This window comes from Octodon degus, unplaced genomic scaffold, assembly GCF_000260255.1.
Source record: "Octodon degus isolate 3935 unplaced genomic scaffold, OctDeg1.0 scaffold00115, whole genome shotgun sequence".
NCBI lineage: Eukaryota > Metazoa > Chordata > Mammalia > Rodentia > Octodontidae > Octodon > Octodon degus.
Window position 1 is genome coordinate 7,919,183 of NW_004524691.1, and position 5,349 is coordinate 7,924,531.

At 43.7% G+C, this 5,349-nt stretch overlaps 1 pseudogene; it reads left to right on the forward strand.

The window, feature by feature from the left end:
- Positions 1–3,028: 3,028 nt before the first annotated feature.
- Positions 3,029–5,321, forward strand: LOC105743316 (annotated as a pseudogene).
- The last annotated feature ends 28 nt before the right edge of the window (positions 5,322–5,349 follow it).

Below are 5,349 nucleotides of genomic sequence, written 5' to 3' on the forward strand. Positions count from 1 at the left end.
GGAGGAGCGCCGAGCGCACCGCTGCAGAGCCCGCGCTGACTCGGGCCGAGGCGGGGGCGGGGGCGCGACTGTGCTCCGCCCGCGCGCGCCTGTCCCGTGGCTCGCCCGCGCTGTTGCCAGAGCCCTTGGGGCGCCGCCGTTGGTGTCCCGCGCCTTGCTGCCTACCTTCAGAGGCCTGCGGTTCTAGGCCTGCTTCTTACACCCGCGCTCGTCCTCCTCCGGCGACTTCCGTCTGGTCGCTGTCATCGTTGTCCGCCGTCCGCGTCGCAGGTGGCCTCGTTTTCCGCTTGCTTTTCTTCCTCACAAACTGACCCGGGACAGCGCTGGGTGCAGCTCCGGGGCCATGTCGCTTCGGCTTTCTTCATCCTTCTCCACCTTAGACGGCCTCTTCTTGGCTTTCCCAGGGGACAGTGAGCGTCGCCACCTTGCTGACTAGGACAGAAAGCTCAGGGACTCACTCTCTTCTGACTTCTCCCTGAGGCGGTTGTCGTCCCTCACCAGGGGCGCTCTCGGCGGGAGGCAAGCGCCCGGGTCTAGGAGGGCGCCCAACTGAAGGCTCAGCGCTGACGGATGGGGCTAATGAGCTCCATAACGACTTGGCATCTGGTCATGTCTACCAGAAGCCAGACGACCGTGCGGTGTGGGGTGACTGGCGGCGGATAGTCGCAGCCATCTTGCTCGTGCTCTACAGAAGTCTTGCCATCCCATTTTGGTTTCCATTTGTATTGACAACTGCTCTGATATTCTTCGGACTTCTAATGAACAAGAGCTGAGGAAAGAAAACAAAATAAAGTGAAAATATTTCTGCTGGCTGGCAAAAGAGACCACAATCTAAAAAAAGGAGTTACGGATGTTTACCTGAATTCTGACTTAGAAAATGGTAGCATAAATTGTAGAAGATTTGTACTTCAGATTTTCATTGTGTCTTTTGGGGACGAGTTCTCACTGTATAATCCAGGCTGCCTTGGAGCATGGGCTAGACTCCAACACATGATCTGCTGTCTCAGGCTCCCCAAACGCTAGAATGACAGACTTTCACCATCACTTTTTCTAACCTTTTATGTTGGTTCTTGATATCTTAACCCCAAAAAAGACTTGGGACAAAAAGATGAACACGAAGGATTTTTCAGAAGAGATCAAAACCTTGCTGGGAATGAAAAGCTAATACTTTTCTGGTCTTCTGGTTACCTCTGCAATGGGAGCCAAACAGAGATCCAAAAGCAAATATTTTTTATAGAAACCAAACTACTTAGAGAATAAATTGTGAATCTATGAAATCTTCTTTGACTTTGTTTAACACATTTCTATTCTCTAACATCAGGACTGTGAAAAGTATAGCCACTTGTATTGGTTAAAGCAGTGATTCTATTTTCAAACAGGCGAGGAAGAGAGAGAAAAACTACCACAGCAAAAAATTGAACATGCAGAAGAAAATAAAAGAGAAGCACTCTCTCTGGTTAAAGAAGTCCTTGGAACTTCTTGAGCCCACATCATCAACTCAGCCACTGTACTTCTCTCTACTGTAATTGGACTCAGCAACAGGATGTAGAGTGAAGCCTCAATAGAAGGCTTAAGATTCGGACTCAGAGTCAGTTCTGCCACCATCAGCAGAAATGCATGAACTTACCATTTGGCCTTATGAAGTCCTGGCTCAGAGTATAAAACTTAGGTAATGAAATTGCCTTATGTGACAAAAGAACAAGGTAAAAGTCCTTAGAAAATTATAGCATTCTACAAAAATTTACAATATTTTTATAAAATCCAGAAAATGAAGGGCCAAGGATTTATCTGATGGCTGTATACAATCAGAGTCCTCTCCTTCTCCATTGCGCAGAGCTCTATACCAGGGTGCACAGCAGTGTTAGTGGAAGGAGAACTTCATCTTGGCTCCAGTGTGCATCTTTGGTGCATGTCTGTGTGCAGTGAGCCATCTATGAAACTAAATACCTGGCAAATGGGGAGATTGAGGCCATTTTCTCTGGGCCTTAACCTCAAGGAAATCTCAAATTCTGATTCTGATTAAGTAGGAATAAGTGCAAAGGGTTAGGGTGAGGCTGTGTCACAAATTATGATTCTGGATGACTCAGGAGTACACACACTAACACTGTTTAGGCTTCTCTGTGAACCTAATTATTTCATTTATTTTAAAACATAAGATGACATTTTACTTCAGTAAAACTTATTGGTAAAACAGCTTCTATGGTAGCTTTGTAATATGGGAAAACACGCATGCACACACACACCAACACACAATATGGGGGTGTCTTCCTTAGGACAGCATCTCATTTTGCTGTTTGACAGCAGCATTTTGTTTCAGTTGACCCCTCTTCTTCTTAGCTCATGCTCATCTTACTTTGGTCATATTGATATAGGGACGTGAAATTCCCAACCTGGCCTGAATGAGTTCGTGTTCTCTAAAACCGAAGAATGAATTTTAGGAACAAACAGAGGCTGAGGGTAAAACTTTATTGGAAAGGAAAGCTTCTGTCAGAGAGGGACAGAAGGGGTTCCCGAGCGGGTTGCCCAGCAAGCTGTCTCTTTCAGGTTATTTTGTAGGACAAAACCATGCGGGGCTAAGGTAGAGACAAAGGGGTCCCGCTTAGGCAGATACAGGGTGGGACAAAACTATGGTCAGCCGATGTGATTACAAGCACCATTGCTCAGGTAAAATTTATTGGGCCTAGGACCAAATGGGGTAGTCACGTTGCAAGTGGGCATTACCTGGTGACCTTCAGTCGATGATTCTTCCCGACTAATGAGCAACCCTGGATGCCTACTTTAGTGAGGTCAGCATTTGTTTGATGTTTAGGTCTGGCTCACACCAGGAGCATCTCCCCAGTATGGTGTCTGGTCTTTGTCATCCCCTTTGAGGGCCTGTCCCTGTCTAACTACCTACAATATTTCTATCTAACTCAGGCTGCCTGCAACAATATCAGCCCTCTTTCTCATAGCACCTAGACTCATCCTACATCTGAACATTTGCACTTGCTGTTCCTCCTTGGGTAATGCTTTTCTCACTCATGAAAGACAGTGAGGGAAAGAAGGAAAAAGCTGACAGGGAGAGAGGAGCAGAGTAGAAAGGTAGACTTGGAAGCTGCCTGGCCCAGCAAGATGCATTGCTTTTGTATCACTTTTCTACTTCTTGATGATAAATTATTTTCCATTCAGCTAGTTAGAGATAGTTTTTGTTATGTATAAGCAACATTTCTGTGTTTCATGCAGACAGTATCTCTTACTTTTTAAACCAACTCTCTTACTTTCTGAATTCTTTTTGTTAAACAACTGTTGTAATGAGCAAAAAAGGACTTTCCTCAGAGAACTCTTGTGACATTTAATGCTTTTCAACTTGGTTGGCTTGAGAGAGGTGTAGGAGATGAGTAAAGCATTCTTTGAGTATGTCTGGGTGGGTCATGGGTGCATGACCTCGGGGGCTGTTCCTGGCCTTTGGCGTCTTCCACTCTGTTTTTTTCCCTTGCTCTCTCCAGGATGCCATGCATTCCCTTTCCCCTGCCAGGCCCTTCTGCTGTGCCAGGTTTACCTCAGAATCAGCTAACCATGAACTAAAACCTCTGAAAGAAAGCAAAGTTCTCCTCTTTTAAGTCTCAGGTACCAAGTATTTTGTCCCAGCAACAGGGAAATGACCAAAACAACTTCACTTCCTGTACTTTTTCCACACTACATATACATTTTTCATATATCTATTTTTCCATTTCTTGCTAATGTTAATACTATATTGCTTTCCATAAAGGGAATCCAAGAGTTTTGTGCAAAATCTGAAAAAGCTGGAATGATTTCAAGAGGTAGAACTTCTAGGGGTAGACAACAAAGGAATGAAGAAAAAAAAAATCCAGACTAAATGGAGTGTGGGGGTAGAAAAGAAGAGTTAGAATGTCTAGAATGTAAGCTTCCACATTCCTGAATGCTTTGAAAAGACATCAAAAGGAACTTTCCAGAATGCGCTGAGAGGTAGAGGAGTGGTGGCTGTTCCTTTCTGCCTACCCCACCCCAGCCTAGCCTGTAGAAAATGGTGAAAGAAATGACTTATTATGATATTTTTGGGATCAAACCCAATGCTACCCAAGAAGAACTAAAAAAGGCTTGTAGGACACTGGCTTTGAAGTACCATCCTGATAAGAATCCAAATGAAGGCAAAAAGTTTCAACAGATTTCTCAAGCTTATGACATTCTCTCTGATGCCAAGAAAAGGGAATTAATATGACAAAGGAGGAGAACAGGCAATTAATGAGAGTGGAACAGGTGGCGGTTTTGGTTCCCCCATGGATATCTTTGATATGTTTTTTAGAGGATGAGGAAGGATGAGGAGAGAAAGGAGAGGTAAAAATGTGGTGCATCATTTCTCAGTTACCTTAGATTTATATAATGGTGCCACAAGGAAATTGGCTTTGCAAAAGAAGGTGATTTGTGACAAATGTGAAGGCGAGATGGTAAGAAAAGAGCTGTGGAATGTTGTCCCAATTGCTGAGGTACTGAAATGCAAATAACAATTCATCAGATACCTAGAATGGTTCAACAAATTCAGTTTGTGTGCATGGAGTGCCAGGGCCATGGAAAACGCATCAGCCCTAAAGACAGATGTAAGAGCTGCAATGGAAGGAAGAAAGAGAAAAGAAGATTCTAGAAGTTCGTATTGACAAAAGCATGAAAGATGGCCAGAAGATAACATTCCATGGCAAAGGAGACCAAGAACCAGGGCTGGAGCCAGGACATATTATCATTGTGTTAGATCAGAAGGACCATGCTGTCTTTACCTGACGAGGAGAAGCCCTTTTCATGTGTATGGATATACAGCTGGTTGAAGCACAGTGTGGCTTCCAAAAGCCAATATCAACTCTTAATAACTGAGTGATAGTCATTATCTCTCATCTAGGTCAAATTGTCAAGCATGGAGACATCAAGTGTGTGCTAAATGAAGACATGCCAGTTTATCATAGACCATATGAAAAGGGTCATCTGATCATTGAATTTAAATAAACTTTCTTGAAAATAGCTTTCTCTCTCCTGATAAACTCTCATTGCTGGAAAAACTCTTACCTGAGAGGAAAGAAATAGAAGAGACTGATGAAATGGATCAGGTAGAACTGGTGGACTTTGATCCAAATCAGGAAAGATGACACCATTATAATGGAGATGCCTGTTTGGATAACAAACATCATCCCAAAGTGGTGTTCATTGTCAGACCTCTTAATGCGGCCAGTGAATAATGCTCACTGCTGGCATGTGGTGTGTAGTAGTGAGTGCACAAATGACTAGAATCATCATATACTCACTACTCGCTGCTGTATATGTTTCAATATTCAATTGTAGTATTTTAAAAGTTTTTTTTTTTTT